Raw genomic sequence first — 24,124 nt, forward strand, 5'->3', positions numbered from 1 at the left:
ACAACCAATGAACAAGTCATTCAGTCAGTCAGTTAAACAGTAAACCAACTCTTCAATTATCCAGTCAGTCACCAGTCAGTTAACGACTCAGTTAACCAGTCAGTCATCAGTCAGTCAGCCAGTCAGACACCAAACCGTTATCAAGGCAGTAAACAAGTCAGACCACTCAAGTCAACCAGTAAGTGAGTCACTCAGTCCCAGTCAAAAAACCACTTAGTCACAAGTCAGTCAAGAAGTCAGTCAACCAGTCAGCCAGCCATTTGGCCAGTCACTCTTCAGTCGCTAGCCGTTGAGTGAGTCATTCAATCATTCAGAGAACAATTCAGTCAGTTAAACGGTCACACAGCCGATCAGGTACCAGTGAGTTCAGTCTACAAGTCCGTTGGCCAGTCACTAACAAGTCAGATTCCCACTCAGTCACCAGTCAGACCATCGAGAAAGTCTAGACAGTCTAGAAAATCTAGTCAGACAGTCAGACAGTCTAGACAATTAAGCACTAGGGAGTAGGTCAACCAATCCACCACACAGTCCCACGCCAGTAAATAACCAATAATTCTGAATATCAGTCAGTCAGGCGGTCAGGTACCACTAAATCAGTCAAGCAGTAGGTCAGCTACTCAGTTAGTCAGTCAGGCAGTCAGTCACACAGCCAGCTATTCAGCTACCAAGCAAATCACCAGTTGGTCTGTGAGGCAGTTAAGTAGTCAGTCACCAGGTCAGGTACCAGTAAGTCAGTCAACTAGTTAGTCACCAGTCAGTAACTCATCAAATGGTCAGTAATTCAGTTAACCAGTCAGTCATCCAGTCAGTCAATCACGCCGCCAACCAGTGAGTTATTCAGTCAGTCATCCAATTATTCAGACAAGCAATCAACAGTCAGTCAGTAATGCACTGAACTAGTCGCTCAGATGCCCGAGATTCAGTTAACCAAACAGTTGTTTAGTCAGTCAAAAGTCAGTTACCCAGTCAGTTAACCAGTCTGTTACCAGCCGGCTAACATGTCAGTTACACAGTGAGTCAACTTGTCAGGCAACAGTTCACTCAGTCAGTGAATGGAAATTTTGTCAGTTAGCCGGTCAAGTACTAGTGACCCAATCAACCAGTCAGTCACCAGTCAGTTAGCCAATCAGTGACCAATCGGTCAAAAAGGAGTCAACAACTCATAGGGGCCAATCAGGTAACATTGAGTCAGTCAAGAAGTCAGTCAGCTGGTCAGATATCCGTGGGTCAGTCAACCAGTCAGTCAACCAGTCACTGACCAGTCAGTCAACCAGGTGATCAACCAGTCAGTCAAACGGTCAGCTAACAGTGAGTCAGTCAAGCAGTCATTCAGGCAGTCACTTAGCTGTGAGTTGGTCAGCCAGTCAGTCAGTCAGTCAACCAGTCAGTCAACCAACCAGTTAGTCAGCTGTACAGTTACCAGTTAGTCAGTCAAGCAGCCACCTACTAGTGAGTTAGTCAAAAATTCAGTCATTGACCATTAACTCAGTCAGTCAGTCAGTAAGTCAACCAGACAGTCAACCACCATCTCAGCCGTCCAGGTACCAGTCGGTTAGCAAGGCAGTCAACCAGAGTTTCCGCTGTTCAGGTAACAGTGAGTCAGTCACTAGTCAACCAGTCGCTCAGCTTGGGATTCAACCACACTGTCAACAAGCCGGTCATTCATTCACCAGCCTGTCAGTAGGTCAGTCAGCCAGTCAGCTGCTCAGACAGCTAGTCAATCAGTACGAGTCAATCACCTAGTCAGCCAGAACGAGTTAGTCAGTCAACCAGTCACTCAGTCAGCCAGGCAGTCACCAGTAGGTGAGTCGGTATTAAGTCAGTCTACTAATCAGTTGAGCAAGTCAGCTCCTAGTCAGTCAGCAAGGCAGTCAACCAGTCAGTCATTTAGTCAGTTAACTACCAGTCATTCGCCCTAGTCGGTTATCCAGTCAGGTACAAGTGTTAGCCAATCTGTCAGTCACCAGTAAGTCAGCAAATACGTTTGCCGGTCAGTCACCCGTCAGTTACCAAGTCAGTCACTAGTTTGTCAAAAGGTCAGTTAGTTAGTCAGTCAGCTTGTCAGTCAAACATTCAGTCAGGCACTCAGTAACTCAAACGGAATTTAGTCAGTTACTCAGTCAACTACACGTGAGTCAGTCAGCCAACCAGTCAGACAGTTAGGCACCAGTCTGTTAGCCACTCCATCACCATTCGGCCAGCAAAGCCGTCAACCAATCAGTCAGCTAATGAATGAATCAGCCGCTCACTGACTGGTCAGCAGGTCAATTGACCAGTCAGATAATCAGGCAAGTACCAGTGAGTCGGTAAACCATTCAGTTAGCAAGCCAGTCATCCGGTCAGGCAACTAGTCAGTTACCTGGTCAGCCAACAGTGAGCAGGTTAACAAATTACTTAACCAGGCAGCCACCAGTCAATTAGCCCGTCGTCAGTCGATCAGCACGTCAAACAACAAACCAGTCGGTCACCAGTGAAATTACCCACAGTCATCAGTTGCTCAGCAAGTCAGTGAACCAGGGAAATAGCCAGTCAAGTACCAGTGAATCAAATGTGCCAAATCTTCCTCAACTCATGCCGAAAATACAGTGTTGCAAAAACTATCAACCAATAAGAGAAAACGGCACCTTTGCACTGATCTGTGTTGAAATCCGTAACAAACGACTTAAATCCAGTCGATACCCCATGCTTTTTGCGAAATGTGGCCAGAGAGTGAAATGCACCAAGTCTTTCTCAATTCACGATAGAAATACTGTTTTGCAATAACTATCTGCAAACAAGCCTAAGCCGTATTTTTTCATCGAGTAGGGCTAAAATTGTTAAGAAATCACTAAGAGCCAGTCGATAGCCCATCTTTTCTCTAGGATTTAACCAGAGACTGAAATGGGCCAACTCTCGCTTAACTCACGCTGGAAATCCGGGGTTGCAAAAGCTATCTACAAACAGGCCAAAACAAAAGGTTTTCATTGATTTGGGTTGAATTTCGTACGAAACCACCAATATTCAGTCATTACCCCATCTTCTCTGCAAAATGTGGCCAGAGAGCGAAATGCGCAAAATCTTTGTCAACTCACTATAGAAATACTGTTTTGCAATAACTATCTGCAAACAAGCCTAAACCGTATTCGTTTTATTGAATATGGCTGAAATTGGTAAGAAATCACTAAAAGCCAGTCGATACCCCATCTTTTCTCTAATATTTAACCAGAGAGTGAAATGGGCCAACTCCCCCTTAACTCACGCTCAAAATACGGTTTTGCCAAAGCTATCTACAAACAGGCCAAAACAAAACTTTTTCGTTGATTTGGGTTGAAATTCGTAAGAAACCACCAATATTCAGTCGTTATCCAATCTTTTCTGCAAAATGTGGCCATAGAGTGAAATGCCCTAGGTCTTTCTCAACTCACAATAGACATACTGTTTTGCAAAAACTATCTGCAAACAAGCATAAACCACATTTTTTTATTGATTAGAGTTGAAATTCGTCAGCAAACATGAAGATCCAGTCGATATCCCTCTTTACTTCCAAACTTGGCCCGAGCGAAATGCGCCAAATCTTGTTCAACTGGTGGTAGAAATACGGTTTTATAAAAACTATCTGGTAACAAGCCAAAACCACATTTTTTCATTGATTTGGGTTCAAATTGCTAAGAAAACACTAAAATTCAGTCGATACCCCATCTTTTCTGTGAGATTTGTCCAGAGAGTAAAATGCGCCAAGTCTTTCCCTACTCACGCTGGAAATACAGTTTTGCAAAAGCTGTATGGAAATAACACAAAATGGCACTTTTGCACTAATTTCTGTTGAAGTTCGTTAGAAACAACCAAAATCCAGTCGATACCCCATCTTTTCTGCGAAATGTGACCAGAGACTGAAATGCGCTGTCTTTCTCAACTCACGATAGAAATACTGTTTTGCAAAAACTATCTGCAAACAAATCTAAACCACATCTTTTCATTGATTACGGTTTAAAATTCGTAAGAAGCAACGAAAATCCAGTCAATACCCCCATCTTTTGTTGGAAACTTGGCCAGAGTGAAATGCGCCAAATCTTGCTCAACTCGCTATAGAAAAATGGTTTTGCAACAACTATCTGGAAACAAGGCATAACCGCATTTTTTAATTCGTTTGCTTTAAAATTTGTACGATACCCTATCTATTCTGTGATAGTTGACCAGTCAGTCAGTCACTGGTCAGTTAGCAAGTCATAAACACGCTGGTCAGTTAGCCAGTCAGTCGCTATTCCCTTAACAGGGCAGTCAAGGAGTAGGTCATCGGGTCAGGTAACAGTGAGTTAGTCAGTCAGTCAGTCATTTGTCACTTAGGCAGTCAGTCACTACTTAATTACCCAGTCAGTATTCCGTCAAGAAGGCACTTAAGGAGCCAGTCAGTGGTTGAGGTACCACTGAGCTGATCAGTTAGTAAGTTACTAGTCAGCCAACTAGTCACTAACCCAGTCAGTAACCAGCAGTTTAGCAAGGCCCTTAAGATTTCCGTCGGCGGATTAGCTACCAATGTGTCGGGCAATGAGTCAGTCACAAGTGACTTAGCCATTCAGGCACAAGTCAGTCAGTACACCGGTCAGTCAGCTGATGAGTTACCAGGGGAGGAAGTCAACCATCAGTCAGCCAGTAAGATACTTGATCAGTTAGCCAGTCATTTCTAATTCAGCCATCAAGGCAATCAATAAGTCTGTCAGCAGCTAGGGTACCAGTGAGTCTATCAGTCGGTCAGGTACCAGTAAGTCAGACAGCCAATAACTCCTTCGTCAGTCGGCCAGTCAGTCACTCGTAAGCTAACCAATCAGTCACTAGTCCGTCAGCAAGGTAAGCCAAAAGTCAGTCAGTGGATAAGGCACCAGTTAGTCGATCAGTCATTCAGTCACCGGTCAGTGAGCAAGTCAGTCATCAATCGGTGAGCCAGTCAGTCACTGGTCAGTTGGTCAGGCAGTCATTAGTCTGTCAGCAAGTCACGTCAGAAGCATTCTCATTGCCCTTCGGTTTCCTGGGGCAAGTGGCCAGATGGCAATTATCTTGCTGAGCCTAACACATTTTTCATTAACCTAATAGTTTAAAAAATGTTACCAGCACTTTTTTTTCTAATCCCAAATTAAGCCCTGCAAGGCTTTTGACCACTACCCTACCCTTCTAAATCCCTATTCTTTTCTAAGATTCACACAAAACTTTCTTGTTTTACTAATACCATAACTAGATAAAAGCTTCCATAGTTAGAGACATGAAATAGCAATAAAGTGACAATAGGAAGATTTTATCAATTAACTCCTTAAGAACAAAGTTATAATCACCTGACTAAGGTATTTGACACTCTCAGGAGACAGCTATGGCGAGTCTCGACTTAAACCTATGGTTAGGGCTGGGGTTGCAGGAATCACTTCCGTATCACTAACCTTTTTGCAGCATTTTGATCTTAGGGTTAGGGTTAGCTTACTGCATTGAATCTCTGATCGAACACTGTACTATCTTCTTGATGTGCTTGCAATTCCCGATCTAACCACAGGGTGGCTAGTTAAATCACGTCGTGTCTTAAATGACGATGTTGCGATTTTCAGTTTAGCCTAGTTTTTCCGTGCGGATATGAAAAGCCCCAAAATAATTTTTATATGTGGAAAATGATAATTGAAAATTTGCTACGAAATGCGCTATTTGGATTTCAAAATATTTGTGATTTTTAAAAGTGTTTCGTGAGCTCAAATGAAATGAAATGAGCTAACCAGTCAGTTAGCAAGTTGGTCAGCCACTTAATAACCCACCAAGTCAGCTAGCAAGTCACCCAGTCATTGAGCAACTCACTCAGTCAGTCAGTCAGTTAGCCAGTCAGGCAACCAGTCAGTTAGCCAGTTACTCACTATTCAGTCACTCAGTCTCTCCCATACCCAGCGACAGATGTAACAGAGGACTAACACGGTTGCGGAAAATTCAGCCAGTCTTGGTCTCAGGGTCCACCGGGTTAAGAGCAAGCGCCTCATAAACAAAAGAACCCCATATTACTGAAGGGTGAGAAATTAGAAGACATGACAAGTATTACTTACCAAGGTGGCATTTTTCAAAACTGAAGTACAGTGGCACAGATGCCGATGTAAAAGTGAGAATTGGCAGGGCGAGAGCAGTCTTCCTCCAATTGGAGAACATCAAACTCAGGATCTTTAACACCATAGTTAAACCTTTCCTGCTGTAGATTGCGTTGAAATCTGTAAGAAAACAGTCAAATCCAGCTTAAATGCAATGTTTCAGCGACATTTGGCCAAAAAGTAAAAAGTGCTAAGTTTACCCTAAAGCGCGCTAGTCTTGTACTTTTAGTAAAGTCAGCTGTTTTCCAGTTAAAAACGCTGGAAACAGGCCAAAACGCAATGTTTTCAGTTACATTGATATATACAATCTACAAGAAAACAGCAGTGAAAGGCAAAAATTAGGCGAAAAAAGAAAGTTTTCAACGACACTCAGCCGAAAGTGCGAAAAACTCGCTCATTTTGGTAAAAACACGGCTTTGCAAAAAGTATGTGCAAACAATCCGAAACGCACATTTTCTTATCACATTACGATGACATCGGTAATAAAACACAAGCCCATAACAAGCTCAAATCGGGCTCAAGTAACACGGTTTTCTAAAGGTATCTGAAAACAAGCAAAAACGCACATTTTTCATTAGATTCCGTTGAAATCCGTAAGAAAACATCAATTTTAGAGGAAATGCAATGTTTTTAGCGAAATTTGGCGAAAAAGTAGAGTGCTTAAGTTTGCTCTAAAACAAGCTCAAATAGGGCTCAAAAACACGGTTTAGCCAGAAGTCTTTGCAAACAAGAAGAGATGCATTCTTTTAATCGAGAGATTTAGCGGAGCTTCCGTAAATGTATATCTAGCCCTTCACTTTATTCCAAATTCTCAACACTGGCTGTCGAGGACGTTATCTAGTGACTAGGGGACCAGTCTATGTTTGAGAGGAGAGAAAGGTGGGGAACCGCTCCGACAAATTTCTCCAACGTGTCACCCTCCGCTGGTAAGCGTAGAAAATTAAAAAGAAGCAACTTTTAACTTTTAACTTGAGGTAAACCTGTTATTTTTTAGATGTCCTTGGACAGTCTGCGTCTCGTTATTCATACACGGCGTCCTTTTAAGAGTTTTCTGTTATTTTTCTCGGTAACCTCTGCATATAATGTCACTGTTCGATACATGATCTTTGCAACTCTAGCTACTGAAATACGAAATTTATCTTGCATCTTTTTTTTTCCCTGCGAAAGTCTGATTTAAACAAAGCCAAGCTAGAACAAGATTATATTTCAAACTTGATGTTTAAGGATTCAATAACGATGATTTTTGTAGAAACCCAGAAAAAATAACTAGATCTCATTCGTATATGTAAGTTACAGAAATTAATTACAAAACATCAATAAAGTTTTCTCGTTAGTTTTAAAGCTGAGTTGACGTTGTTATTGGCCTTAAAGTGGTTGTAAATGGTATCTCATGTCAGCCTATAGATGAACCTCCTGGATTAAAGCAACATTTTAACACAACAAGAAACTATATTGATCCGAAAAAGTATTAATTTGACCATCTGCTAAGACTTTCACCGGTTCACTAAGACAAAATTTTAACATGAAAGTTTTTAAAAGGGCTTCGATATTTGTTGAAATTGGATAACTCATGCTCACAACTTAGGTTATACATTAAATTCACAGCTGACTTCCATTTTTCCACTAATGTTGTAACAAGCTGGAAAATCGTTGTAATATATATTTCAACCCAACTATTCTCTACATGTGTGCCCCTAAACATTAAAGAGAAGGCAGTGAAAACATAAATTAAAAGGGGGGATGCTCATTAACTTCAGCTTTAATTGTGGATGGATCCTTGCTTTTCCAGATTCCCAACCTTTAAAACTCATACAATTTGCGGCCAATTCCTGGCATGTATAGCAATGTTTACTCTAGATATCAGCAGTTGTAAGAACACCAGGCACTATTGAGACCTTGAGCCTGAGTATTCAATGCCATCCAAGTAACCTGTTATAGTATGTATACAACATGTTACAATCATGAAACTGCAGTACACATATATGATTTTCAAATATTCAAAATTCATTGATATATATCACTTTAACGGGTTTCAACCAACATAATGACCAGCTCCCAGTTGGCTGGTTAGCTCAGTTGATAGAGCACTGCACCGGTATTGTAGTATGGGTCTGAATTTTTTTTCAGGCCCTATTTCCACCCATTAGATAAGTACACATATATGACTTTCATATTTTCAAAATTCAGGAATAAAGCTATTGACACATTCTATCTTACAAGAAAAACATCTGTGAAGCTATAATTACGATTTACCTTTCATGTAAGCAAGCCATATTAAAACATAAGATATGAATAAATTTAATCTGATTATCTCACCAAGTTTAACTGCAGCATCCACGATCTAATAAACTTGTCTTTGAATGGGAAAATTAAAACCTGACTGTGTTGTTCTCACCACTACCATTCTATTATCACAAATCAATCTCATAAAACTTAATAATAACAATAAGAATTATGAGAAGATTGAAATCAATAATTCACTTCCTTCTCTGTGACAGCTTAGAAATTAAACACAAAGGCTACCAGCAGCAGGTTTTCTCATTGTAACTGCAGGTTTCATAACATCAGATATTCATCACATCATTATTTCATACATGTATTTGAAAGCATTGGTAGATTTTAATCGTTATGATATCAATTATTGCCCCACTTTAAGACACATAGTCATATGTATAAGGAAGATGGCAAATAAGTAAAACTGTATCATACTCCACTCTGTAGGATAACATTCCAAATTCATTGAAATAAAGTTGACTTTGTAATTCAGGTTTTAGAAATAGAAATGTGTAATACCTCTTTATTAGGACCAGGCAGCAATGCCACTTACAAATTTTCAAACAGCAAATGCCAAAAAACTTAGAGATGGAATTTAACTACAATAGAGCTACTAAAATATGGCATATCTTTTTAATGAGACTTTAATCATTGGCTGGCACACAGATATATAGAAGAGGCTTTGTAAAGACCCAGGGCAGTCACATTGCAGATTTCTGAGAATCATACTATGTCAGGGAGACTAATGACACCTGTTCAGGTGAGTTTACCTTGGAAAGAGACCCCTGCAACAGTTATGTTTTATCTTCACACACTTGAATTAAAAAAAAAAAATTAATTATTTGCAAGCAGTTTACATCAAAAGAACCTCATTAAAATAAAATAGAGCAGAAGGATATTAACTTCATTTAAATGCCTAGAATCGTACGAAAATTTTGAAATGTGCCTCATTTGTGGTATAGATACGAATCACTTATTCAAATTGCAAGGGTGTAAGTCAATGAATCCAAAAGAAAATATTCAAGCAGGTTATAGACATGGTTCATGAATTGTAAACTAGTAATATATGTGAAAAAAGTTTACTGGAATTCGGCTTTCTGTATTTGTGATGTTGATACGAACTTATCGTTAATGATCACTTATGAAGTTTACTGGGTGTAACTCAATGAATTGAATGCAAACTAACCGTTAGATCACCTAAACGGATTCAGATTATGTGAAAAGAACTCCTCTTGAATTTGAAACTGTAAACAACGACTACTAATTACGCTTACCATGGTGTTAACCAGCGTGCTTATGAGCACACTGTAAAGACTCGATCCGTTTCAGTACGCGATCACAGCTCTAATGCTTCTTGCAAAATACAATGAAAATCATTTGCCAAGACTGATTCTTCAGCTTCCAGCGTCAGAGGAAAACAGCAGTTATCCGCCTTAATCAAGGCGTGTGTAGCTTAGCTCAGTAATTAGATCAGTTAGTCAACGAGTCACAGCCGGTGAGGCGCCAGTAAGTCAGCCAGCCAATCAGTCAGCCACTCAGTAACCGCTAAGTTAGCCGCTCAGTTACCAGTTCGTCGGTAAGTGAGTTAGCCAGCGAGGTACCAGAGAGACAGTCTATCAATTAGTTAGACAGCCAGTCGCCAGTCAGTAGCCAGTAACTCAATCAGTCAGTAAGGCAAGCGATGAACAAGTCAGTCAGTCGGTCAGTTACCAGTCAGTCAGTTAAACAGTAAACCAACTCTTCTATTATCCAGTCAGTCACCACGTTAGCGAGTCAGTTAACCAGTCAGTCATCAGTCAGTCAGCCAGTCAGACACCAAACCGTCATCAAGGCAGTAAACCAGTCAGACCGCCGGTCAGGTACGTAGTGAGTCAGTCGACTAGTCATCCATTCAATCAATCACCAGGCAGTTAGTCAATCCGTAAGCCACTCAGTCACAAGTCGGTCACCAAGTCACTTAACCAGTCAGTCAACCAATTAGTCAACCAATTAGACAGCCGACAGGAACCAGTGAGTCAGTCAACTATTCAGTCAGCCAGTCAGGTATCACCGAGGAGGTGAACCAGTCAGTCAGCCAGTCAATCACCAGTCCGTTGGCCACTCACTCACAAGTCAATTCTCAAGTCAGTCACCGGTCAGTCAGCAAGGCGGTAAACCAATCTGTCCATTAGTCACTCGCCAGTCATTCGGACACTCAGTTAGCCAGTCATTCACCAATAGGTCAGCAAGTCAGTCAACCATTCAGATATACAGTCAGCTACCAGTAATTCACTAAATCGCTCAGGCAACTAGTCACCGAGACAATCACTAGTAGATTAGCCAGACAGTGTACCAGATACTCAGCCGGTCATATACCAGCAAGTCAGTCAGCCACTCAGTCACTCAGTCAACAAGTCAGTCAGCCAGTCAGTCACCACTCAGTCTCTCCATTGCCAGTAGGAAAGTCAACCAGTCAGTGAGCCGGTCAGGTACCAGCGATTCAGTCAGCCAAACAGTCAGAGACTAGTCACCCACGAATACCTCTGTCCACAAGTCAATCAACCAGCAGTCAACCAGTCATTCAACCAGCCAGTCAGCAACTTAAGTACCAGTGAGTCAGTCAACCAATTAGTGAGCAACTCAGGCCCGTCAAATAACCACTTAGTCACAAGTCGGTCAAGAATTCAGTCGGTCAACCAGTCAGCCAGTCACTCTTCAGTCCCTAGCCATTGAGTGAGTCACTCAACCATTCAGTGAATCAGTCAGTCAGTTACCCAATCACACAGCCGTTCAGGTACCAGTGAGTTCAGTCAACAAGTCCATTGGCCAGTCGCTAGCCAGTCAGTTTCCCACTCAGTCACCAGTCGGTCCACAAGTCGGTAAACAAGTCAAATAGCCAATCACGCACCAGGGAGTCAGTCAACCACTCAACCACACAGTCCCTCGCCAGTCAATAACCAGTAATTGTGTCAATCAGTCACTCAAGCGGTCAGGTACCACTAAGTCTGTCAACCAGTAAGTCAGCTAGTCAGTCAACCAGTCAGTCAGTCAGTCAGTCAGACCGTCAGCCAGTCAGCCAATCAGCTACCAAGCCAGTCACCAGTTGGTCTTCGAGGCAGTTAAGTAGTCAGTCACCAGGTCAGGTACCAGTAAGTCAGTCAACTACTCAGTCAACCAGTCAGTCAATGACGCCGTCATCCAGTGAGTTATTCAGTCTGTCATCGAATTATTTCGACAATCAATCAAAAGTCAGTTAGCCAATCAATCAGCAGTCAGTCAGCAATGCACTGAACCATTCGGTCAGCCGCTCAGGTACCAGTGACTCAGTCAACCAATCAGTCGTTTACTCACTCACCAGTCAGTTAGCCAGACAGTTGACCAGTCAGTCACCAGCCGTCCAAAATGTCATTTAGCCAGTGATTCAACCTATCAGGCAGCAATTCACTCAGTCCGTGAATGGAAATTTGGTCAGTTAGCCGGTCAAGCTCCAGTGACTCAGTCAACCAGTCAGTTAGCCAATTAGTCACAAATCGGTCAACAAGGAGTCAATAACTCATAGGGACCAATTAGGTAACATTGAGTCCGTTAAGCAGTCAGTCAGCTGGTTACATACCCGTGGGTCACTCAACCAGTGAGTCAGCTGTCAGTCAACCAGTTAATCAACCAGTCAGTCAGACGTTCAGTTACCAGTGAGTCAGCCAATCAGTCATTAAGCCAGTCAGTTAGCAGTCAGTTAGGGAGTCAGTCACTGGCTGGTCACAAGTGAGTTAACCAGTCAGATAGGCGCTCGGGTACCAATGACTCAGTCAAACAGTCACCGAGTCAGTCAATCGCCAGAAAGTAACCATCAGTCATCCTTACAGGAGCTAATGACTCAGTCAACAAGTCAATCGAACAGTCAGTCAGCGGATCAGGTATCAGTGAGTCAGTCGACCATTTAATCAACATGTCACTAGTCAGTCACTAATTGGTGACAAGTGAGTTGACCACTCAGCTCAAGTACCAATGACTCAGTCAAACGACCACTGAGTCAGTCAGTGGCCAGTCAGCAAACATGAACTCATTCAGTCAGTTGACCAGTTAGTGAGCCAGTCAGTCATCCTTTCAGAAGCTAATGAGTCAGTGAACCAGTCAGTCGAAGAGTCAGTAAGCCGATCAGGTACCAGTGACTCAGTCGACCAGTCAGTCACCAGGTCACTAGTCAGTCAGCCAGTCAGTTAGCCAGTGAGTTACCAGTCGGTAATCAGGCTAGTCAACCAGTTAGTCAATTGGCCAAGCAACCGGTCAGTGAGCTGGTCAGCTAAAAGCGAGTCAGTCAACCAGATAGTAAACTAGTCAGTCACCAGGCAATTAGCTCGACGTCAGTCGGTCAGAACGTCTGTCAACAAACAAGTCAGATTGCCCGTGACGTACCAGTGAGTCAGTCAAACAGTACGTCAGGCGCTCACTTACCAGTTATTCAGTCAACTAGTCAGTTAGTTAGTTAGTACGTTACTCAGGCAGTCACCAGTCGGTGAGTCAGTACCAGGTCAGTCTACTAATCAGCTGAGCAAGTCACCCACCAGTCAGTCAGCAAAGCAATCAACCAGTCACTCATTCAGTCGGCGAACTATTAGTCATTCGCCCTAGTCAGTTATTTGGTTAGCTAGTCAGGTAGTGTTAGTCAACCTGTCAGTCACCAGTAGCCAGTAAATCAACTCTTCAATTATCCAGTCAGTGAGCAGTCAGTTAGCTAGTCAGTTAACCACTGAGTCAACAGTCAGTTAGCCAGTCAAACACCAGACAGTCATCAAGGCAGTAGACCAGTCAGTCCGCTGGTCAAGCAACCAGTCAGTCAGTGGATCAGGTACCAGAGAGTCAGTCGATCAGTCAGTCACCGGGTCAATAGTCAGTCAGGCAGTCAGTTAGCCAGTGAGTAACCAGTCGGTCACCAGGCTAGTCAACCAGTTAGTCAAGTGGACAAGCACCCAGTCAGTACGCTGGTCAGCTAAAAGTGAGTCGGTCAACCAGTTAGTTAAAAAGTCAGTCACCAGTCAGCTAGCTCGTCGTTGGTCGGTCAGCAGGTCTGTCAACAGGTCAGATGGCCCGTCACGTACCAGTGAGTCAGTCAAATAGTACGTCAGGCGCTCACTTACCAGTGAGTTTGCCAGCCAGTCAACCAGCCACTCAACCAGTTTGTCAACCGTTCATGTACCAGTGAGTCAGTCAAGCAGAGTGTCAGGCGGCCACGTACTAGTGAGTTGTCAAACAATCAGTCGGTAACCAGTAACTCAGTCGGTCAATCAGTCAGACAACCAGCCAGTCAACCACCATCTCAGCCGTCCAAGTACCAGGCGCTTCAAAGGCAGTCAACAAGCTTTTCAGCTGTTCAGGTGACAGTGAGTTCGTCACTAGTCAGCCAGTCGCTCATCAAGGTATTCATTTGGACGATACACCAGTCAGTCAACCAGGCAGCAGCCTCAATTTAAGTCATTTAGCCAGTCAGCTACCCACACAGATAGTCAATCAGCCGGTTAGGTACCAGTTAGTCAGTCAACTAGTCAGTCAGTCAGCCAGTCAGTGACCCAGGCAGTCACCAGTCGGTGAGTCGGTACCAAGTCAGTCTACTAATCAGTTGAGCAAGTCACCTACCAGTCAGTCAGTCAACCAGTCAGTCATTCAGTCGGCGAACTATTAGCCATTCGCCCTAGTCAGTTAGTCGGTTAGCCAGTCAGGTAGCAGTGTTAGTCAACCTGTCAATCACCAGTAAGCAGTAAATCAACTCTTCAATTACCCAGTCAGTGAGCGCTCAGTTAGCTAGTCAGTTAACCACTCAGTCACAGTTCCGTTACCCAGTCAGATACAGGACGGTCTCAGCAAGGCAGTAGATCAGTCAGTCCTCCAGTCAGGTTCTCAGTGAGTCAGTCGACTAGTCATCCATTCAATCAGTCACAATGGAGTTAGTAAATCTGTACGCCAATCAGTCACGAGTCGGTCAGCAGGTCACCTAACCAGTGACTAACTTAACCAGTTAGACCACCAATCAGACAACCGAAAGGAACGGTGAGTCAGTCAATTATTCAGTCAGCTGCTCAGGAATCACCGCGGAGGTCAACCAGTCAGTCAGCCAGTCAATCACCAGTCCGTTAGCCAGTCCGATTCTTAAGTCAGTCACCAGTCAGTCAGCAAGGCGGTAAACCAATCAATCAGCCGGTCACTCGCAAGTCATTCGGACACTAAGTTAGCCAGTCATTCACCAATCGGTCAGCAAGTCAGTCAACCATTTAGATAGACAGTCAGGTATCAGTAATTCACTCGATCGCTCAGGCGACTAGTCACTGAGACAATCACTAGTAGACTAGCCAGGCAGTGTACCACATACTCAACCCTTCATGTACCAGCAAGTCAGTCAGCCACTCAGTCACTCAGTCAACAAGTCAATCAGTCTCTCCATTACCAGTCGGTTAGCAAGGAGGTCAACCTGTCAGTCAGCCCGTCAGGTACCAGCGATTCAGTAAGCCAATCAGACAAACAGTCAGACACTAGTCAGCCACCAATACGTCTCTCAGCAAGTCCATCAACCAGCCAGTCAACCAGTAGTTCAACCGGGCAGTCAGTGACTCAAGTACCAGGGAGTCAGTCAACCAGACAGTGAGCCACTCAGTCCCAGTCAAAAAACCACTTAGTCACAAGTCGGTCAAGAAGTCAGTCAACCAGTCAGCCAGCCATTTGGCCAGTCACTCTTCAGTCACTAGCCGTTGAGTGAGTCATTCAATCATTCAGAGAACAAGTCAGTCAGTTAAACGGTCACACAGCCGATCAGGTACCAGTGAATTCAGTCTACAAGTCCGTTGGCCAGTCACTAACCAGTCAGATTCCCACTCAGTCACCAGTCGGTCAACAAGTCAGTAAACAAGTCAAATAGACAATCGAGCACTAGGGAGTAGGTCAACCAATCCACCACAAAGTCCCTCGCCTGTAAATAACCAATAAATCTGTATATCAGTCAGTCAGGCGGTCAGGTACCACTAAATCAGTCAAGCAGTAAGTCAGCTACTCAGTTAGTCAGTCAGGCAGTCAGTCACACAGCCAGCTATTCAGCTACCAAGCAAATCACCAGTTGGTCTGTGAGGCAGTTAAGTAGTCAGTCACCAGGTCAGGTACCAGTAAGTCAGTCAACTAGTTAGTCACTAGTCAGTAACTCAGTAACTCATCGATAGGCGCTCTGGTACCAATGACTCAGTCAAACAGTCACCGAGTCAGTCAATCGCCAGAGAGTAACCATAAACTCATTCAGTCAGTTGGCCAGTTAGTGAGCCACTCAGTCATCCCTACAGGAGGTAATGAGTCAGTCAACCAGTCAATCAAACAGTCAGTAAGCGGATCAGGTATCAGTGAGTCAGTCGACCAGTCAATCAACATGTCCCTAGTCAGTCACTAATCGGTCACAAGTGAGTTGACCAGTCAGCTCAGGTACCGATGACTCAGTCAAACGACCACTGAGTCAGTCAGTGGCCAATCAGCAAACATGAACTCATTCAGTCAGTTGACCAGTTAGTGAGCTAGTCAGTCATCCTTTCAGAAGCTAATGAGTCAGTGAACCAGTCAGTCGAAGAGTCAGTACCAGTGACTCAGTCGACCAGTCAGTCACCAGGTCGCTAGTCAGTCAGCCATTCAGTTAGCAATTGAGTCACCAGTTGGTCATCAGGCTAGTCAACCAGTTAGTCAATTGGTCAAGCAACCAGTCAGAGGGCTGGTCAGCTAAAAGTGAGTCAGTCAACCAGTTAGTTAACTAGTCAGTCACCAGGCAATTAGCTCGATGTAAGTCGGTCAGCACCTCTGTCAACAAACAAGTCAGATTGCCCGTGACGTACCAGGGAGTCAGTCAAACAGTACGTCAGGCGCTCACTTACCAGTTAATCAGTCAACTGGTCAGTCAGTCAGCTTGTAAGTTACCCAGGCAGTCACCAGTCGGTGAGTCAGTACCAGATCAGTCTACTAATCAGCTGAGCAAGTCACCCACCAGTCAGTCAGCAGAGCAGTCAACCAGTCACTCATTCAGTCGGCGAACTACCAGTCATTCCCCCTAGTCAGTTACTCAGTTAGCTAGTCAGGTAGTGTTACTCAACCTGTCAGTCACCAGTAACCAGTAAATCAACTCTGCAATTATCCAGTCAGTGAGCAGTCAGTTAGCTAGTCAGTTAACCACTGAGTCAACAGTCAGTTAGCCAGTCAAACACCAGACAGTCATAAAGGCAGTAGACCAGTCAGTCCGCTGGTCAAGCAACCAGTCAGTCAGTGGATCAGGTACCAGAGAGTCAGTCGATCAGTCAGTCACCAGGTCAATAGTCAGTCAGCCAGTCAGCTAGCCAGTAAGTAATCAGTCGGTCACCAGGCTAATCAGCCAGTTAGTCAAGTGGTCAAGCACCCAGTCAGTAAGCTGGTCAGCTAACAGTGAGTCAGTCAACCAGTTAGTTAACCAGTCAGTCACCAGTCAGCTAGCTCGTCGTTAGTCGGTCAGCAGGTCTGTCAACAAGTCAGATGGCTCGTCACGTACCGATGAGTAAGTCAAACAGTACGTCAGGCACTCACTTCCTAGTGAGTTTGTCAGCCAGTCAACCAGCCACTCAACCAGTTTGTCAGCTGCTCATGTACCAGTGAGTCAGTCAAGCAGAGTGTCAGGCGGCCACGTACTAGTGAGTTGTCAAACAATCAGTCAGTAACCAGTAACTCAGTCAGTCAGTCAGTCAGTCAACCAGCCAGTCAACCACCATCTCAGCCGTGCAAGTACCAGGCGCTTCGAAAGGCAGTCAACAAGCTTTTCAGCTTTCAGTGAGTCCGTGACTAGTCAACCAGTCGCTCAGGAAGGTATTCAACCAGACGATACACCAGTCAGTCAACCAGGTACCAGCCTGCCAGTAACTCATTCAGCCAGTCAGCTACCCACACAGATAGTCAATCAGCCGGTTAGGTACCAGTTAGTCGGTCAACTAGTCAGTCAGTAAGCCATTCAGTTACCCAGGCAGTCACCAGTCGGTGAATCGGTACCAAGTCAGTCTACTAATCAGTTGAGCAAGTCACCTACCAGACAGTCAGTCAATCAGTCAGTCATTCAGTGGGCGAACTACCAGTCATTCGCCCTAGTCACTTAGTCGCTTAGCCAGTCAGGTAGCAGTGTTAGTCAAACTGTCAATCACCAGTAGGCAGTAAATCAACTCTTCAATTGCTTAGGTATCAACGCGGAAGTCAACCAGTCAGTCAGTTAGTCAATCACCAGTCCGTTAGCCAGTCCGTTAGCAAGGCGGTAAACCAATCAATCAGCCGGTCACTCGCCAGTCATTCGGACACTCAGTTAGCCAGTCATTCACCAATCGGTCAGCAAGTCAGTCAACCATTCGGATAGACAATCAGGTATCAGTAACTCACTCGATCACTCAGGCAACTAGTCACTGAGGCAATTACTAGTGGATTAGCCAGGCAATGTACCAGATTCTCAGCCCTTCATGTACCAGCAAGTCAGTCAGCCACTCAGTCAACAGGTCAGTCAGTCAGTCACCAATCAGTCTCTCCGTTACCAGTCGGTTAGCAAGAAGGTCAACCTGTCAGTCAGCCGGTCAGGTACCAGCGATTCAGTCAGCCAATCAGACAAAAGCCAGTCAACCACTAGTTCAACCGGGCAGTCAGTGACTCAAGTACCATTGTCAACCAGTCAGTGGGCAACTCAAGTCAACCAGTAAGTGAGTCACTCAGTCCCAGTCAAAAAACCACTTAGTCACAAGTCGGTCAAGAAGTCAGTCAACCAGTCAGCCAGCCATTTGGCCAGTCACTCTTCAGTCGCTAGCCGTTGAGTGAGTCATTCAATCATTCAGAGAACAATCCAGTCAGTTAAACGGTCACACAGCCGATCAGGTACCAGTGAGTTCAGTCTACAAGTCCGTTGGCCAGTCACTAACAAGTCAGATTCCCACTCAGTCACCAGTCAGACCATCGAGACAGTCTAGACAGTCTAGAAAATCTAGTCAGACAGTCAGACAGTCTAGACAATTGAGCACTAGGGAGTAGGTCAACCAATCCACCACACAGTCCCACGCCAGTAAATAACCAATAATTCTGTATATCAGTCAGTCAGGCGGTCAGGTACCACTAAATCAGTCAAGCAGTAGGTCAGCTACTCAGTTAGTCAGTCAGGCAGGCAGTCAGTCACACAGCCAGCTATTCAGCTACCAAGCAAATCACCAGTTGGTCTGTGAGGCAGTTAAGTAGTCAGTCACCAGGTCAGGTACCAGTAAGTCAGTCAACTAGTTAGTCACCAGTCAGTAACTCATCAAATGGTCAGTAATTCAGTTAACCAGTCAGTCATCTAGTCAGTCAATCACGCCGCCAACCAGTGAGTTATTCAGTCAGTCATCCAATTATTCAGACAAGCAATCAACAGTCAGTCAGTAATGCACTGAACTAGTCGCTCAGATGCCCGAGATTCAGTTAACCAAACAGTTGTTTAGTCAGTCAAAAGTCAGTTACCCAGTCAGTTAACCAGTCTGTTACCAGCCGGCTAACATGTCAGTTACACAGTGAGTCAACTTGTCAGGCAACAGTTCACTCAGTCAGTGAATGGAAATTTTGTCAGTTAGCCGGTCAAGTACCAGTGACCCAATCAACCAGTCAGTCACCAGTCAGTTAGCCAATCAGTGACCAATCGGTCAAAAAGGAGTCAACAACTCATAGGGGCCAATCAGGTAACATTGAGTCAGTCAAGAAGTCAGTCAGCTGGTCAGATATCCGTGGGTCAGTCAACCAGTCAGTCAACCAGTCACTGACCAGTCAGTCAACCAGGTGATCAACCAGTCAGTCAAACGGTCAGCTAACAGTGAGTCAGTCAAGCAGTCATTCAGGCAGTCACTTAGCTGTGAGTTGGTCAGCCAGTCAGTCAGTCAGTCAACCAGTCAGTCAACCAACCAGTTAGTCAGCTGTACAGTTACCAGTTAGTCAGTCAAGCAGCCACCTACTAGTGAGTTAGTCAAAAATTCAGTCATTGACCATTAACTCAGTCAGTCAGTCAGTAAGTCAACCAGACAGTCAACCACCATCTCAGCCGTCCAGGTACCAGTCGGTTAGCAAGGCAGTCAACCAGAGTTTCCGCTGTTCAGGTAACAGTGAGTCAGTCACTAGTCAACCAGTCGCTCAGCTTGGGATTCAACCACACTGTCAACAAGCCGGTCATTCATTCACCAGCCTGTCAGTAGGTCAGTCAGCCAGTCAGCTGCTCAGACAGCTAGTCAATCAGTACGAGTCAATCACCTAGTCAGTCAGAACGAGTTAGTCAGTCAACCAGTCACTCAGTCAGCCAGGCAGTCACCAGTAGGTGAGTCGGTATTAAGTCAGTCTACTAATCAGTTGAGCAAGTCAGCTCCTAGTCAGTCAGCAAGGCAGTCAACCAGTCAGTCATTTAGTCAGTTAACTACCAGTCATTCGCCCTAGTCGGTTATCCAGTCAGGTACAAGTGTTAGCCAATCTGTCAGTCACCAGTAAGTCAGCAAATACGTTTACCGGTCAGTCACCCGTCAGTTACCAAGTCAGTCACTAGTTTGTCAAAAGGTCAGTTAGTTAGTCAGTCAGCTTGTCAGTCAAACATTCAGTCAGGCACTCAGTAACTCAAACGGAATTTAGTCAGTTACTCAGTTAACTACACGTGAGTCAGTCAGTCAACCAGTCAGACAGTTAGGCACCAGTCTGTTAGCCACTCCATCACCATTCGGCCAGCAAAGCCGTCAACCAATCAGTCAGCTAATGAATGAATCAGCCGCTCACTGACTGGTCAGCAGGTCAATTGACCAGTCAGATAATCAGGCAAGTACCAGTGAGTCGGTAAACCATTCAGTTAGCAAGCCAGTCATCCGGTCAGGCAACTAGTCAGTTACCTGGTCAGCCAACAGTGAGCAGGTTAACAAATTACTTAACCAGGCAGCCACCAGTCAATTAGCCCGTCGTCAGTCGATCAGCACGTCAAACAACAAACCAGTCGGTCACCAGTGAAATTACCCACAGTCATCAGTTGCTCAGCAAGTCAGTTAACCAGGGAAATAGCCAGTCAAGTACCAGTGAATCAAATGTGCCAAATCTTCCTCAACTCATGCCGAAAATACAGTGTTGCAAAAACTATCAACCAATAAGAGAAAACGGCACCTTTGCACTGATCTGTGTTGAAATCCGTAACAAACGACTTAAATCCAGTCGATACCCCATGCTTTTTGCGAAATGTGGCCAGAGAGTGAAATGCACCAAGTCTTTCTCAATTCACGATAGAAATGCTGTTTTGCAATAACTATCTGCAAACAAGCCTAAGCCGTATTTTTTCATCGAGTAGGGCTAAAATTGTTAAGAAATCACTAAGAGCCAGTCGATAGCCCATCTTTTCTCTAGGATTTAACCAGAGACTGAAATGGGCCAACTCTCGCTTAACTCACGCTAGAAATCCGGGGTTGCAAAAGCTATCTACAAACAGGCCAAAACAAAAGGTTTTCATTGATTTGGGTTGAATTTCGTACGAAACCACCAATATTCAGTCATTACCCCATCTTCTCTGCAAAATGTGGCCAGAGAGCGAAATGCGCAAAATCTTCGTCAACTCACTATAGAAATACTGTTTTGCAATAACTATCTGCAAACAAGCCTAAACCGTATTCGTTTTATTGAATATGGCTGAAATTGGTAAGAAATCACTAAAAGCCAGTCGATACCCCATCTTTTCTCTAATATTTAACCAGAGAGTGAAATGGGCCAACTCCCCCTTAACTCACGCTCAAAATACGGTTTTGCCAAAGCTATCTACAAACAGGCCAAAACAAAACTTTTTCGTTGATTTGGGTTGAAATTCGTAAGAAACCACCAATATTCAGTCGTTATCCAATCTTTTCTGCAGAATGTGGCCATAGAGTGAAATGCCCTAGGTCTTTCTCAACTCACAATAGACATACTGTTTTGCAAAAACTATCTGCAAACAAGCATAAACCACATTTTTTTATTGATTAGAGTTGAAATTCGTCAGCAAACATGAAGATCTAGTCGATATCCCTCTTTACTTCCAAACTTGGCCCGAGCGAAATGCGCCAAATCTTGTTCAACTGGTGGTAGAAATACGGTTTTATAAAAACTATCTGGTAACAAGCCAAAACCACATTTTTTCATTGATTTGGGTTCAAATTGCTAAGAAAACACTAAAATTCAGTCGATACCCCATCTTTTCTGTGAGATTTGTCCAGAGAGTAAAATGCGCCAAGTCTTTCCCTACTCACGCTGGAAATACAGTTTTGCAAAAGCTGTATGGAAATAACACAAAATGGCACTTTTGCACTAATTTCTGTTGAAATTCGTTAGAAACAACCAAAATCCAGTCGATACCCCATCTTTTCTGCGAAATGTGACCAGAGACTGAAATGCGCCGTCTTTCTCAACTCACGATAGAAATACTGTTTTGCAAAAACTATCTGCAAACAAATCTAAACCACATCTTTTCATTGATTACGGTTTAAAATTCGTAAGAAGCAACGAAAATCCAGTCAATACCCCCATCTTTTGTTGGAAACTTGGCCAGAGTGAAATGCGCCAAATCTTGCTCAACTCGCTATAGAAAAATGGTTTTGCAACAACTATCTGGAAACAAGGCATAACCGCATTTTTTAATTCGTTTGCTTTAAAATTTGTACGATACCCTATCTATTCTGTGATAGTTGACCAGTCAGTCAGTCAGTCACTGGTCAGTTAGCAAGTCATAAACACGCTGGTCAGTTAGCCAGTCAGTCGCTATTCCCTTAACAGGGCAGTCAAGGAGTAGGTCATCGGGTCAGGTAACAGTGAGTTAGTCAGTCAGTCAGTCATTTGTCACTTAGGCAGTCAGTCACTACTTAATTACCCAGTCAGTATTCCGTCAAGAAGGCACTTAAGGAGCCAGTCAGTGGTTGAGGTACCACTGAGCTGATCAGTTAGTAAGTTACAAGTCAGCCAACTAGTCACTAACCCAGTCAGTAACCAGCAGTTTAGCAAGGCCCTTAAGATTTCCGTCGGCGGATTAGCTACCAATGTGTCGGGCAATGAGTCAGTCACAAGTGACTTAGCCATTCAGGCACAAGTCAGTCAGTACACCGGTCAGTCAGCTGATGAGTTACCAGGGGAGGAAGTCAACCATCAATCAGCCAGTAAGATACTTGATCAGTTAGCCAGTCATTTCTAATTCAGCCATCAAGGCAATCAATAAGTCTGTCAGCAGCTAGGGTACCAGTGAGTCTATCAGTCGGTCAGGCACCAGTAAGTCAGACAGCCAATAACTCCTTCGTTAGTCGGCCAGTCAGTCACTCGTAAGCTAACCAATCATTCACTAGTCCGTCAGCAAGGTAAGCCAAAAGTCAGTCAGTGGATAAGGCACCAGTTAGTCGATCAGTCATTCAGTCACCGGTCAGTGAGCAAGTCAGTCATCAATCGGTGAGCCAGTCAGTCACTGGTCAGTTGGTCAGGCAGTCATTAGTCTGTCAGCAAGTCACGTCAGAAGCATTCTCATTGCCCTTCAGTTTCCTTGGGCAAGTGGCCAGATGGCAATTATCTTGCTGAGCCCAACACATTTTTCATTAACCTAATAGTTTAAAAAATGTTACCAGCACTTTCTTTTCTAATCCCAAATTAAGCCCTGCAAGGCTTTTGACCACTACTCTACCCTTCTAAATCCCTATTCTTTTCTAAGATTCACACAAAACTTTCTTGTTTTACTAATACCATAACTAGATAAAAGCTTCCATAGTTAGAGACATGAAATAGCAATAAAGTGACAATAGGAAGATTTTATCAATTAACTCCTTAAGAACAAAGTTATAATCACCTGACTAAGGTATTTGACACTCTCAGGAGACAGCTATGGCGAGTCTCGACTTAAACCTATGGTTAGGGCTGGGGTTGCAGGAATCACTTCCGTTTCACTAACCTTTTTGCAGCATTTTGATCTTAGGGTTAGGGTTAGCTTACTGCATTGAATCTCTGATCGAACACTGTACTATCTTCTTGATGTGCTTGCAATTCCCGATCTAACCACAGGGTGGCTAGTTAAATCACGTCGTGTCTTAAATGACGATGTTGCGATTTTCAGTTTAGCCTAGTTTTTCCGTGCGGATATGAAAAGCCCCAAAATAATTTTTATATGTGGAAAATGATAATTGAAAATTTGCTACGAAATGCGCTATTTGGATTTCAAAATATTTGTGATTTTTAAAAGTGTTTCGTGAGCTCAAATTAAATGAAATGAGCTAACCAGTCAGTTAGCAAGTTGGTCAGCCACTTAATAACCCACCAAGTCAGCTAGCAAGTCACCCAGTCATTGAGCAACTCACTCAGTCAGTCAGTCAGTTAGCCAGTCAGGCAACCAGTCAGTTAGCCAGTTACTCACTATTCAGTCACTCAGTCTCTCCCATACCAAGCGACAGATGTAACAGAGGACTAACACGGTTGCGGAAAATTCAGCCAGTCTTGGTCTCAGGGTCCACCGGGTTAAGAGCAAGCGCCTCATAAACAAAAGAACCCCATATTACTGAAGGGTGAGAAATTAGAAGACATGACAAGTATTACTTACCAAGGTGGCATTTTTCAAAACTGAAGTACAGTGGCACAGATGCCGATGTAAAAGTGAGAATTGGCAGGGCGAGAGCAGTCTTCCTCCAATTGGAGAACATCAAACTCAGGATCTTTAACACCATAGTTAAACCTTTCCTGCTGTAGATTGCGTTGAAATCTGTAAGAAAACAGTCAAATCCAGCTTAAATGCAATG

This window comes from Stylophora pistillata, unplaced genomic scaffold (assembly GCF_964205215.1).
Source record: "Stylophora pistillata unplaced genomic scaffold, jaStyPist1.2 SCAFFOLD_928, whole genome shotgun sequence".
NCBI lineage: Eukaryota > Metazoa > Cnidaria > Anthozoa > Scleractinia > Pocilloporidae > Stylophora > Stylophora pistillata.